At 33.4% G+C, this 15,111-nt stretch overlaps 1 long non-coding RNA gene across 3 annotated transcripts in view; it reads left to right on the top strand.

The window, feature by feature from the left end:
* LOC140612132 (uncharacterized) overlaps positions 1-15,111 on the top strand; it is a 119,894-nt gene that overhangs the window by 30,522 nt on the left and 74,261 nt on the right. The window contains exons 1-2 of one of the 3 annotated variants that reach the window (XR_012013445.1): positions 9,345-9,456; positions 14,095-14,150. The exons of the other annotated variants lie outside the window; for them this stretch is intronic. This is a non-coding gene — a long non-coding RNA (uncharacterized lncRNA). Of the gene's footprint in view, positions 1-9,344; positions 9,457-14,094; positions 14,151-15,111 lie in introns of those variants that run through there. 3 annotated transcript variants of the gene reach the window in all.

Raw genomic sequence — 15,111 nt, 5'->3', positions numbered from 1 at the left:
GTTATTTATAATATGCCCTTTAAATTATTAACTGTTACATCATGTTCATCATTATTAAACAGCTGTGATAAAATCTTACTCTTTTGAAACAAGATGAAGGAGTTTTATGTTTTTAACATCCCACCATACTATTTTCATTAGAGTTGTTGTTTTCTGTTGTATTGCTGAATAGTCTATGGTAAGAATTATTTGTTTAAGGGAAACAGCATCATTTTAGACCTTTGCAGGTGACCTTGGTGTTTTTTCATTTTCAAAACAGTCTTAAAATACAGAAAGGTATTTTGTTTGTGGTCACTTAGTTTCTTCATTTATAAGAAGAAACAACAAATTAAGACTTTTTTCTTTTAATTGGAACACATAATCAGATGTTTCCTTCAAGGTGGATCTGTAGGTAAATTAAATGTACACTCATAAGAAAATCCTGGGAAGTTTCAAAGGTGAAGGTTCAATGGCCTAGTTTACGTTCTGCTTCTTTTGTCTCTTTAGTTTTTACTTGCTGTCACAAAAGAAGCCCACTAGATGGTGTTAAAACCACAAGCTACCTACTTTGATTTTATTAAAAAAAAAAAAAAAAAGTCTTCAAAGGAGAGTGCTTGCAAGGTTTCAGAGGTTGTACTTTCTCCATTTTTTTTTTTTTTTTTATGAAATGGAGAAGAGGCCAGAAAAAAGCAAAATAAATATTTAAAAAAATAGGTATTTTCCATGCAACTTAATTGTGTTATGAAGTAGACTACTGTTTGCCCCTGAATTATTTTCCAATGAGCTTCTTTCAAAATTAAGCTGTTTTGTCAGGATAAATATCAAGTAAAATGATTATGAATCATCGTGGCAAGTTTTAATACAAATCAGAAAGTAAATTAATCCAACTCTGTCTGACTCATCATGCCTTTTTTTTCTTGAGATACAAATGAAGAGTAAACAATGTTTTGGCAATTTTTAGGTTAATCATGTAGAACTGATTACTCAAGAAGAATGCTATTAACATTTAGTCAATTTATACCCTACAATATGACAAATTAAAATTAATGTTGCTGTTTTTAAGATACCGAATGGGTTATGATTTTAAGAAAAATGAGAACTGTTGTAGACAACTGATAATTTTGTCTCTGAGCCTAGTGAATCTAGGCTTTTTAAAAACCCACTGAAATCTCCCAAAGAAAACAGTACAAAGATTTAGGTAAAAACAACTCTGATTTAGGTAGAGTGTGTCCATAAGCAGGTCTTCTCTAAGAACTGTAATGAGGAATAATAATCAATTCTGAATAATTCCCTATGGAATAGCTATGGTTAAATCTTGCCAATAGCTTAATAACAAGAGAAAGATTTTCTTTTTAGATTGAGTGTATTCTCCTGATGAAGCTCTATTTGATAATTTTTTTCAATGTTTATAATCAGTTCCCTTTAGTATTCATTTAATTAGCTCATTTCAATATACTTCCTTGATGGCATGTGTATGTAAATATATATTTTAAATCATCTCCTTTATATCCAAAGTAATTGATATAATGAAAATATGTAACTATTAACTTTTGAATCAGATCTAAAACAATACATACTACACATTATAACATAAATTACTTTATAGGAAAGATGATTTTTTAAAAATTGCACATCAGACATGTCCATAACTGTCTACTTGGTATCTTTGTACACGTATGTATATCAAGTGCTCGGAAGCTCCCTCTGAGCTCCTTCTCTTTAAAATACATTTAATAATAATAATGGTCATCATCGAAGAGTCACAGGGTATAGCCAATGACCTTTTCTACATTGTCAGTAATATGACACGTCCTGGCTAGACAGCATTTAAAAATCTGCTTCCCTTTCATATTGGCATATGCATTTCCCATGATGTCTACTGGAGTATTATCTACATGTTGCCACATTCGGTGGTAAATTTATCTGCCTCTGATGGCATGACAGGTAATTTCATTGACTTGGGTAATTTTAAAGGCTTTTACCTATGGTTTACTCTTGAACTTAGCAGGAGGAAAACTGGGAACCCTGCTTATTTTAAGGGATGGTTAAAACTCTTTGAGCAAAGACTTTGTTGACATACAGACCTACCAATTCTGGACGTGTCTGCTCTGAAAGCTGCCTCATCCTGCCCAAGCTCTATTACTCCTAAACAGTGTAGCAACATCTCGGCCAAATCCTAGGGATTAGGCCTTTTTGGTTTCCTTAGACACTGCAGTCTGCTTTCTGTTCTGACTCAATGAGACACTAGTAGTGAGATTGTCATTGTCCAGTTTTTCAAATGCCATCCTACACCTGACCTTTCTCAGCAGCTTTGTTAAAATATAATTTAAAAAACATGCAATCTGGGCAGCCCGGGTGGCTCAGCAGTTTAGCGCTCCCTTCACCCCAGGGCGTGATCCTGGAGACCTGGGATGGAGTCCCACGTCAGGCTCCCTGCATGGAGTCTGCTTCTCCCTCTGCCTCTGTCTCTGCCTCTCTCTCTTTCTCTGTGTCTCAAATAAATAAATAAATAAATAAATAAATTAATTAATTAATTAAAAAAAAACATACAATCTGCCTTTTAAAGTATACTATTTGTTTTTAGTATATTGTTTTGCACAACAAAAGCTGTGCAACCATTGCTTCAATTTTAGGACACTTTCATCATTCCCCAAAGAAATCTTATACATATCAGCAGTCACTCTCTATTTCTCTCCAACCCCCCACCCCATAGACTTGGGCAACCTCTAATGTACTTTTTATCTCTAAAGATATGCCTCTTTTGAATATTTTACATGAATGAGGTCATACACTTTATGGTCCATTGCAACTCCCTTCTTTCACTTAGCATAATGTTTTCAAGTTCATCCATGTTGCAACTTGTATCAGTACTTCATTTTTTTATCGTTAAATACTATTCCATTGTATGGACATACCACTTCTTATTAATTTGTTCATCAGTTAATTGATATTTAGGTTGTTTATTTTTTTGGCTATTATGGTTAATGCTTCTACAGATATTTTTGTACAAGTTTTTGTGTGGAGTACACATTTTTATGTTTTTATTTTTCAGTGATATAGTAGGAGTGGAATTGCTGGATCATATGATAGATAACTCCATTTTTAACATTTTCAGGAACTGCAAAATAAGTTTTATAAGCAGCTGCAACATTTTACATTCCCATCAACAATGTAAGAGGGTTCCAATTTTTCCATATTCTTGCCAATACCTGTTGTTATGTTGTCTGTCTTACTAGCTATAGTCATCCTAATACATGTGAAGTGGTATTTTACTGTGGTTTTGATTTATATTTCGCTCATGGCTTATAATATTTAACATCTTTTTAATGTATTTGTTGACACTTGTATATCTTCTTTGGGTAAATGTCTAGTCAAATTGCTTGGTTTTCAATTGAGTTGCCTTTTTTATTCTTAGGTTTTAAGAGTTCTTTTTATATTCTTGATACAATTCCACTATAAAATATATGATTTACAAACATTTTCTCCCATTCTCTGGGTTATTTTTTTCACTTTTTGATGGTATCCTTTTGGACAAAAGTTTTTAATTTTGATGAAGTTTAATTTACCTGTTTTTTTCTTTGGTTGGTTATGCTTCTATTGTCATATCTAAGAAGACTGCCTAATCCTAAGTCACAAAGGTTTGTTCCTGTGTTTTCTTCTAAGAGTTAAATAATTTTAGCTTTTACATTTACATCTAAGATCTGTTTTGAGTAAAGTGTTTTGTGTTTACTTCGGAACCAATTTTATTCTAACTTCTTTCCATAGGAGATTTAGTTGGCCGGTGGAGATACAAATCTTAAAACTGGCAGTGTCTTAATATCTGCATTCTTTTCTTCTCCTTTTAGATAGAGTATAGTTGCCTAACATTACATATATTTTTAAATCTATGAATTGAAGAAGCCAGCAGAAATCTATCTAATATTAATTAGAAAGATTAGGGTTATGTAGTAAAATTAATAAAATATAATTTTATTGTTTTTCTTCTTCAGGGACACTGTTTAAGTGGCATGGTTGAATTTAGCTCAAGACTTCTAGGGCTAAAGAGAAGCTGCTATAGATCATAAGATGCTAAGTTTCCACGGAAAAGTAATAAAACCACCTGATAGAAACACATAAAGGCAGATAACACCATGTTATAGGAAAGACTGTGCTTAAAGATTTGTTTCTCCTATATCTCCTCGTAAACTCTCAATTCTTATAGTAGAGGGTATGGAATGAGAAATAATTTTCAAATGTAATGAAAGACATGTCCTAGCTACTGCTTTGAGCTAGATTTGCAATGCAGCACTGCCAGCTTCTCTGATATCAGCAAGCATCATTAAATCAATACTGATTTTCAAGATTATGAAAACGAAAACTAAAACTAAAACAGTCTCTAACATTTCTAAAATATACCAGAACCCCAGATGGGCTCTAGGAGCTAGGCAGAAATACTGGCCGTGATCACATATAGCTTTTTCATTCCCGGCTGCCACAACTTACTTGCCAATTATTTATTACGAAAGGACTCAGATTCACTATGAAAATCAAGCATTGCCTTTTCTCAAAAATCAATCTAAAACATTTAGTGTTTTTTTTTTCTAAGAAATACATGGTAATGCCTTTAACACACATTATATTAATATTTTAAGTTACTGAGTAAAAAAAGCCATAGCTTATTATACATTTATGTGGAAGGGTGAGAAAAATAAACATGACGGTATCATTTAATATGAGTAAGTTCACAGGCTTTATTAGAGAAATATAATTTAAGGGTTAGCTAAAGAGATGCAAGCAGTCTTTTGTTGACTTTTAATACAAAAAAAACGACAAAGTGGGATTTTGACATTGCTGGATACACAGTGGAATATCCTCCAGGAGAGGAACCCAGCTCTTCAATGTTCTTCTGGTATAAGAGTGGGAACAGCCTTGGAAATAGGATATAAAAAGATACCACTTAGGCAGCAGATACTTTTTATGAGAATTCCAGCTGTACAGGAAATTGTCTGAGGATGCTGGTGGCTAGCACCTGGTGATACTGGGATAAATTTGACTCAGGCTTTTGGGGAAAGCAGGTTTTTGCACCAATCAGGCAACTAGAATTATTGGGGTCTTTTACTGGAGAATAGTTTTTTTGTGCCCCAATATAAAAATCAATGCCAATAAAAATAGTTTATCAGTAACTGCTTGCTGAATAAAAATAAAATACATGATGTTCAAATATGTAAAATAAGACAGGATACCATATTTCATTCTATTTCCCAAAATAAGGGACTAGAACTCTTGTTGTTTTCACACTTCCTATAGAGTAGGTAATTTGATATTAAACTGAATAATAATCTATTATTTTGGTATTATTAACCCTATTCTGAGGTTCAGTTAGAGGTTAATAGATTGTCCAATGTTATCTGGATTAATTAGAAAATCTATAATTTGAACCCGAATATATTTGAATCTGAAGCCCATATTGTCTCTCATTTTTTTTGTCAAGTGATAATGTTATAAAATTTAATGTAGCCATACTCAGGTGTACCTCTTTTCATACATGAAAACTTTTTTTTTTTTTTTGAGCAGTGCAATTCTTAATTTCTGTTGTACCAGTTGTGTGTTGTCACTTGAACATAGCTTTTCTCATACTCTCTTACCAAACTCAGGATGGTGGGATTCATAGATTGGCAAATAGAGCTGAAAAATGAGGAGGGATTTTTAGATTTTCTGTTCCATTCTGTCTAAAGAAAATTTGTAATCTGAATGAGGATCGAAGTGAGGCATGGGGTACAAAATACAGTGGAAAACATTTCTTAACTTTTGAGAAGTGGTTTCAGGAAACCCCTTAAACCAGAGTACTGAGAGAGGTTCACGTGAAAGGGATTCACAGACACAGAAGGAAGAGACTCGTCTCAGTTAATGTGTATTGATCTGCGAACTGTGAATAATGAAACGGATTTACAGTATAGTGGATTTTAGACTTTGTTTAGCCAAGAAATTCTTGATTCAAGCCAAGTATTACTTAGGTACAAAATAAAACAATAAAATATAACAGTTCTGTTTTTGTATCCTGTTATTATTTGGTTGGGAAGGACATGCAATGTCCCATTTTCATATATTTTTTTCTTCCTTGGACATCTTAAAATCAGTGATGTAGTATATTCCCACTTAATGTTTAATATTTGTAATTGCTTTGAATTACATTGTAAGACCCTTGAAGCCTAAGGCCATGTTTTGACCTTCTCTATGGCTTTACTCAGAGCCCTAGAAACAGCACTGTCTATACAATAACTACTCATCGTGTTGACCAAAAACTATTGATTGACTATCTGCTGAGGAAAGAAAAATAGACAAATACCTGCATACCTTATTTCTGGATCTAACTTTGATCTCTGCCCTTATTATATATGGTTGGCTTATTTATTATTCTGTCTATAGCATCTTCTTCTTTGGTACCTGAAATCCAGCACACTCAGAATAAATATGCTGAATGAAAGGACCTTTCAAGCTTCCAACTACAGATTGGGTCCTATTGAGTTTTGAATTGATTTTTATCGCATTTGGTGAAGTTTGGCAACATCTGTACTTGACACTGAGCCTGGTAACTAGTAAGGTCTCTGTGAAGCCAGACTTCGTAGGTTGAAATTCTGACTTTGCCTCCTTGTAGAAATTTGCCTGGGGATTTTCACCTCTCTGTTCCTCAAACTTTTTCTCTATGTACCAGAGATGGTATCAATAACTGTTTCATTATGTTGTTTTGAAGATGAAATGTGCTAGAAAGACAGGAAGAAACTTTAGTACAGAGTTTAGCTAATAATGAAGTATTTTTATTAATTTAGCAAAGACATTTTATTAATATCTAAAGAGGCTGGAAATTCCTCCTGGCAGATAATATGTAAATTAATCTTTTGAAAGCAAAGGTGTTTAGATCGCTTCTGAGAAAAAAAAAAAAGTACACTTGAGATGCAGAATTGTCCAAGAAACAGGAAAAGACATGTCGGTCATAGGTAAGTAAGTCAATTAAGACTAGAGAATATTTCAGCATCAAGGAAGGACTTATAGAAGAATACACGCTTTTTTATTCATTTTCCCCATATACCCAGATGATGCAATGTGCTACATAAATACATGTGACCACTTAAACCTGGGCCTGATCTTCTGCAATGGTGAAAAAAGTGAAGTTTGAACCATTGTGTTTATCCATGTATCAATCATAATAGCTTTATTGAGCACTTACCACATAGCAGGTACCTAAGTGCCTTCAGTTTTTAACTTACCTAATCATCACAACACCCCTATGAAGGAGGCATAGTTAATGTCCTACTCTACAAATAAGGAAACTGAGACAAAGACAGGAGCACAGGGTCATGCAGTCAGTAAATGGCTCAGGGTCAGACCTGAAGAGGTCTGGCTCCAGGTATTCTCTGAACAAAATATGTCCTGCAGAGTAAATTTTATGTTCTTTGACCCATCAGACTAGGCTAATCTCTACCCTAACATTTCTTACTTGGTCAAACATCTTCTCAGTTTCAAACTCTCTGAGGTTTCTTGAAGCTTTGCCATTGACTGACTTGCTTATTTGTCTGGGTTACTGATAGGCTATTTGACCTGGACCTATGGAGCAGGTATATTTCTTAATTCTCTTTACATATCTGGACCTCTTGAGGATAGATGCTTTTCATTTTCAAGTTATCCATCACCATTTTACGTAATTATAGACTACCTAAATACTCTTTGTCTATTAATACCTTTTCCAGCCATCCATCCGTTGTAGAATAGCTGCCACCCTTTCCCAGACTCCGTATAATATTTACAGGCTCAGTAGTCAAACCAAAGTGTTAGGACTCCTGGTCAGTATCTGTAGGAGTTATTTATGTATATTTTAGACTAATGCCTTTTATCCTCTAGTAGCTAAATGACAAGCAGAGACTCAAGAAAAAATATATTACATTTCTTATAAGGAAAGCCATGTTACAATATACAGGCAAAAATATGTTTTTTAATATTTATGATTGATTGATTGATTGATTGATTGATTTATTTATTTATTTATTTCAAAGAGAGTGAAAGAGAGCATGAGTGGGAGAGGGAGAAGCTGGCTTCCCCACTGAGCAGGGAGCCTGACACAGGGCTCAATCCCAGAATCCTGGGATCATGACCTGAGCTGAAGGCGGACAGTTAACCAAATGAACCACCCAGTCTCCCTCAAAATATATTTTAAAGTAATATTTTTGACTGCTATATCAGTAGTAAAGTTGCACGTTTGAAGAGTTTTCACAAAATTTTCAAATTTATTTCTGGCAACAAGACCAGTTAGTTAGTGTAATTATTGTTATCAGTAATTAGGAATAATGGGAGAGGGTCTATGAAGAACCTGGGAATAAAGGAAATATTCTTTTTTTCTTCAAGTATTTTGAAAATCAGCACTTATTAAATAAGGGAAGAGAGGAGCAGAGTCACTCATAAGATACAACTCAAACTTGACAGAGTATGTCCCTGTACTTAAAGAAATAGTGTCAAAATGGATATAGATCAGCCATGAAGATAAAAATAATTATTCATAGAGGACAATATTGGAAATAAGTATTATTCTAAGCTGTGTCCAGGAGAGAGCCTTAAAAAATAGACTTGGATATTGCAATTTTATTGGCAAGCTCAAGCCTTGTTATTATGACATTAAAACATAAGGCTATGTGAGTCTGATATTATTAACACTTCAGTTTAGCTACTCCTTTTTGTGCTGCATCCACATCACCAAACGAGCTAATTATGATTTGGCTTCCTCTGTAGATCTGCCTATAGGAGAAAAGGGACTGATGGTCAAGCTTCAAGTATCCTGGGGGATGGAGTTGTTATTATATTGTTGAATACTTTGGGTGGCAAGGAACAGAAGCCTACTTGTGCTAGCTTCAACAACAAAAATCAAATAAATGCAAATACATGAATCGGTAATGAACATGCTACAGGAAATAGAGTATGTCTTGGAGTTTGTGGCAATGCATGCAGACAGGTCTCAGAAGTGGACTAAAATGAGAAACTGGAAGGCACAGAGAACCCGTAAAACCTCTCTCCAGCTTTCATTTGTCTTCGCCATATGGATGCTTCCTTTTTCATTTTCTATAAACAATTACTTCTGTTTCTGTAGACTACATGGGAATTGCAACATTACTACTTTGTATTTCCCTAGCATGCGTGTTTTTACGTGTAGGCATACGGATAGAAACTTCGATTTCCTTTCTTCTGTATTATTGAGGTGTAATTGACTTATGCTTATTACTCATAGGTCTTTGGGCCCAAGGCCTTCTTTTTTTGTATGTTTTAGATGAAATTTCCACAGAACTTACCAAAACCTCTTTTTTTTTTTTTTTGGCTTGAATAGACCAATCCAGCTTTAGCCTCGAAATTCTAAGTGCTCTACCCAGGCAGGGATCCTAAGAAATGTGTATGCTCCAGGTCTTGCCACTTTATCTGCCTTCATCCTGCTTGACCTTCCCATTGTGGCCTTTTGAGGTATGTATCTGTGAGTCTGTGAAATACTTTCCTGTTTTAGTTTTCTTTCAGTCATTTGTTGAACCCACAGCTCACCATTAGATCTTGGGACTCTTCTTGAATGTTAATTTCACAAAGTCACAACATGTATGAATTTTAGAATCAGCCCATCAATTTCTACAAAGAAAGCCTTCTTGAATGTTGGAATTATATTGAAACTATTCATCAGTTTGGGGAGGGAACTTGGCATACTAAAAACTCTGAGGCTTCTAACTATTGAGTAAGATCTCTCTCTCTCTGTTTTTCTGGGTCTTCTAAAAACTTTCTTTTACAGTTTTCTAAAAACTGTAGTTTTTAGTGTATATAACTTACACACTTACAGCCACATTTATCCCTGCATATGCTATACTTTTGGATCTACTGTAAATGGTTATTTTCTACTCCAATTTTCAATTATTTGTTGCTAGTACATAAAAATTCAGTTGTTTTTGCATGTTGACCGTATATCCTTTCATTCTTACTAAAGTCATTTAGTAGTTTTGAAGTATATCCTCCCACATTTTCATCATAAAGAATAATGTTATTTATCAATAAAGACAATTTCAATTGTCTTTTCCAACTGGGTGCCTCTTACTCTTCTTACTTGCATTATTAGATTGGCTAGAAATTCCACTTAAGTTTTGAAAAGAAATGCTGAGAGTGGACATTCTTTTCTTCTTCCTGATTGCATTCAGTCTTCCAATATTAAGTATGATATTAGCTATAAGGTTTTGGGATTCTTTGTTTTTTTGGTTTAATTGTCACTCCTTATCAGGATTAGGACATTCAGGTATATTCTTACTTTCTTCAGAAGTTGTATCAAGAACAAATACTGGATTTTTGTCAAACGCTTGTTCTAATGAGATGATCACATGTTTTTGTTAGTGTTCATAGTGTTTTTAGTTTGGCATTACATTGAATGATAATTTGTTTTCTAATGTTAAACTAGCCTTGGATTCCAGAGATATACTCCCACTTGAATGTTATATATTATCCTTTTTATATATTATTAGGTCTGAATTCAAGTATTTTAAAAGACATTTGTACATATCTGGTTATGAGGCATATTAGTCTGTGGTTTTCTTTCTTGTAAAATCCCTTTGGTTTCCATTCCAGGATAGTGCCTCTGGAATGATTTGGGAAGAATTGAATTTTTGTATGCTATTGTAATGGAATTGTTTTCTTAATTTCCTTTTCAGCTTGTTTATTGCTAGTGATTTTTGCATTTGATCTTGTGCCCTGGATCCATTTACTAGTGCTAATAGCTAATATAGAATCATATCGTCTGTAAAGAGATAGCTTTACTTTTTCTGTTCCAATTTGAATGCCTTCTATTACTTTTAATTGCATAATTTTTGTTGCTGGAATTTCCAGTACAAAGTTCAATAATAGAGCATGGGAAACATCTTTTTGTTATTCCTCATCTTAGGGGGAAAGCTTTTAGTTTTTCACTACTAAATATATTGTTTGCTGTGGGTTTTTATAGATGTAATCTATCATTTTGAAAATTGTCCTTCTATTCCTAGTATTCTAAGTGTTTTTCATCATTAAAGAGTTTGTTTTTGTCAAATGTTTTTACTGCTTTAATTGAAATGATCTTATTTTTTTTCTTCATTCTAATTTGGTATATTACCGTGATTGATTTTCTTATGTTCAACCACACTTGCATTTGGGGATAAATTCCACTTTTTCATGGTCTATACCCTTTCAATGTGCTGTTGGATCCAGTTTGTTATATTTTGTTGAGGATTTTTTTCCATCTCTATTCATAAAGGATGTTGGTCTCTATGTAGTTTTCTTTTCATGTGACTTTGGTAACAAGATAATGCTAGTCTCATAGAATAAATTAGAAAACCTTCCCTTTTCTCATATTTTTTGGCACAGTTTGAGAAGAATTGGTCTTAAGTCCTCTTTTCATGTTTGGTAAAATTCACAATTGTAGCCATCTGGTTCTGGGCTTTGCTTTGTTAGAGGCCTTTTTTTTTTTTTTTTTTAACACTAATTCAGTCTGTCTCATTGTTATAGGTCTGTTCAGATTTCCTATTTCTTTAGCCCAGTTTGGTGGTTGGTATATTTCTAGGAATTTTTCTATTTCATACTGTTTATCTCATTTGTTGACATAAAATTATTACATTACAATCTTTTTAACTCCTGTAAGGTCAGTAGTAGTGTACCCCCTTTCATTTCTAATTTTAGTTACTTGCACTTTTTCTAGTTTTTGTTAACCATCCAGTTGAAGGTTTGTTAATCTTGTTGATCTTTTAAAAGAATAAACGTTTGATTTCATTTTTCTTTCTACTGTTTTCCTATCATCTTTTTTTGTTTATATCTGTTCTAATCTTTATTCTATCCTTCCCTTTGTTAGTTCTGTATTTAGTTTGCTCCTCTTTCTCTAGATAATTTAGGTGTAAAATTTTGCTATTGATTTAGGTACAAAATTTTGCTATTTATTTGAGATCTTGTTTTTATATATTGTCATTCATCCTTACAAGTTTTCCTCTAAGCACTATTTTCTTTGCATTCCATGTATTTTGGCATGCTGTATTTTTATTGGTCTTTTTTTTTTTTCTTAATTTTTATTTATGATAGTCACACACACACACAGAGAGAGAGAGAGAGAGAGAGAGGCAGAGACACAGGCAGAGGGAGAAGCAGGCTCCATGCACTGGGAGCCCGACGTGGGATTCGATCCTAGGTCTCCAGGATCGTGCCCTGGACCAAAGGCAGGCGCCAAACCACTGCGCCACCCAGGGATCCCTTTATTGGTCTTAAAGTAATTTCTAATCTCCCTTGAAATTTCTCTGTTTTGTTGGTTGTTCACAAATGTGTTGTTGAATTTCCATATATTTGTTAATAGTCCAATTTACTGTCTGTTATTGATTTATAGTTTCATTTCATTATGATTGGAGGCCATTTATGATTTCAATCTTTTTATATTAATACTTGTTTTGTGGCAAAGCATATGGTTTGTCCTGAAGAATGTCACTTGTGTGCTTGAGAAAAATGTATATTCTGTACATATATTACTGTTGCCTCTGTTTTTGCTTTATGCAGTAAGTTTTTTGAGCATTTTTAAAAATAACTTTATATATTTACTTTCACTTATGGTAGTTCTTGAACTTTCCATTTTTTATGTGTAAATCCAAATTTCTGCCTTATAACATACTTGTTCCTGAGTAACTGCTTTTAACATTTCTTGTAATGCAAGAGTTCTGGCATTGAATACACTTTTTAATTCCTTTTTTACCTGAGAAGATTTTTATACCTCTTTCATTTTTTAAAGCTTATTTATTTGTAGAGAGAGAGAGAGAGAGAGAGAGCACATACTTGGGTAGGGGCAGGGCAGAGGAAGATGAGAAAGGAGAGAATCCCCAGCAGACCCTGTACCTAGCATAGATACAAGGCTCAGTCTCAGTTCCCTGAAATTATGACCTGAGGAGAAACCAAAAGGCAGACCCTTAAGAGACTGAGCCACCCAGGTGCCACTCTCATTTTTTGTAAGGATAATTTTTCTGGGTATAAATTTTTGGTTTATTTATTTATTTATTTATTTATTTATTTATTTTTAGCACTTTGAAGATGTTACTCCATTGTCTTTTGGCTTGTGTGGTTTTGGCAATGAGTAATAAATCAGTTTGTTTCTTGTAATAATAACAAATAGTAACAAAAATAATGTAGTGCTTACTACATTTAGGCACAATTGTAGTACCTTTCAAATATTTACTTTTTTATTTACATGTTTAAAAATTTGTTTAAGAAAGTGAATTTAACTGCTTTGTAAATTTCCTAAAGGAGTAAACATAAATCTATACATATTTGCCTGTATATAAATATACGTTAAGAAAAAAAGTGATAAATGACTAGTGTCAGAAATAGCAAAGAGATCTACCCTAAAGACTAAATATTGTTTATTTAATTTAGAAAATGAGAGGTTGTTAATATTCTTAGTAAAACTATTTTTTGTAAAATATTTATAGGGCTAAAATCAGATTATATTGGGTTGCACATATAAAGGCTATTGAAAGGGAGATAGGGCAATTAAGTTATTAGTCTTTTGAAAAATTTGCATGGGAAAATGGAAAAGTGTGAAAAAGGACAATGGGAGTAATTATAAAATTTATTATGATAAAATTATAAGCATAGAACACTAAGTTTAAACATTTACTATGTGCTTACTATGCTGAGGGCTTTATATACATCATTATGTATACATTAATTATTTTAGTTAATTCACATCAGTCTGATAATAGTATTTTGAGGGAGATTAAATTATCTCAGTTGTACAAATAAGGAAACTGAGGCATAAAAAGATTGTGTTACCTATCTGTATCCTGAGAGTTTTGTTTAAAAAGAAAAACCGGAGTCTCTCCCTGGCTTTCTCCCTCCCCTCTATCTCTGTCTCTCTCTTTTCCTTCTCCCTGCAATAGGACTTAATGCTTGTCTTGGTTGAAATACTTCAGGTGTGACATATTTTGTTTATATTTTTAACATATAGAAATCAAATGCGAATTAAAGTTTATCTTGTTTTAAGTGCCACATGAAATATTAATAGTGAAGCCAATTTGGAGAATGGTTTGGCAGTATCTACTGAAATTTAAATCTCATTTCCTTTCATTGTAGAGGGATTTTTCCAAAATATAGCTGTCCCAATGTGATGATGATGTCTTCCATCAAAAGTAAGGTTATGTTTACTTTCTTTGAAACTAGACAGATCTGTGTGAATATCACAACCTTTACAATGTAATGAAAATGATGATGCATGGCTTTTGAAACTCTCTTGTGATAAACAATACAGATTTCTTCTGATCTTTTCCCTGTCTTGAGAAGCTTGCTCTGTAAACCCTGCTACCACACTGTGAAGAAGTCCAAGTCACACTGAGAAGACTTGAGTAGGTATTCCAATGACAATCAGCCTCAACCATCAGATATATTCTAGTTCTTGATTTTAGAACTTGGAGCTGAGGCCTTAGACATAATAGTGCAGACACAAGTCATCCCCCTTGTACTCTGTTTAAATATTTGACCCAGAGAAACCATGAGAAATAATAAATAATTACTGTGTATATTGTGTATAGCCACAGGCTTTTGAAATAATTTGTTACCCAACAATAGATAACTGAGTTGTGTTGGTTCCAATAATGGATATTTGGTTTCTACTCAGAAACTTTTATACAACAAGGTATATGAAAAATATTTGTTGGGTCATACATAATTGGTAAGGGCAAGAAACTTGAAAAATCTAGAAATAAATGTCTAAAAATTAGAGACTGGCTACATAATCCTAGAAAATATAAACTATGGGGCAGCCCCGGTGGCACAGGGGTTTAGCACCGCTTGCATCCCGGGGTATGATACTAGAGACCTGGGATCAAGTCCCACGTCGGGCTTCCTGCATGGAGCCTGCTTCTCCCTCTGCCTCTCTCTCTTTCTCTCTCTCTCTCTCTCTCTCTCTGAAAAAAAAAAAAAAAATCATTAAAAAATAAAATATTTAAAAGAAAAAAAAAGAAAATATAAACTGAAACACAATTCCATAGTTAAAAATATCAAATTTACTCATGAGGAAAGTTTTTTTTTTTACTAGATACAGTTGGATAAGATCAGCAAAGTACAAAAGGTATTAACATTTTATCTAAAACA

Source organism: Canis lupus, chromosome 20 (genome assembly GCF_048164855.1).
Source record: "Canis lupus baileyi chromosome 20, mCanLup2.hap1, whole genome shotgun sequence".
NCBI lineage: Eukaryota > Metazoa > Chordata > Mammalia > Carnivora > Canidae > Canis > Canis lupus.
The sequence above is the reverse complement of the archived record's forward strand: the minus strand, read 5'-3'. Positions and strand labels throughout refer to the sequence as shown.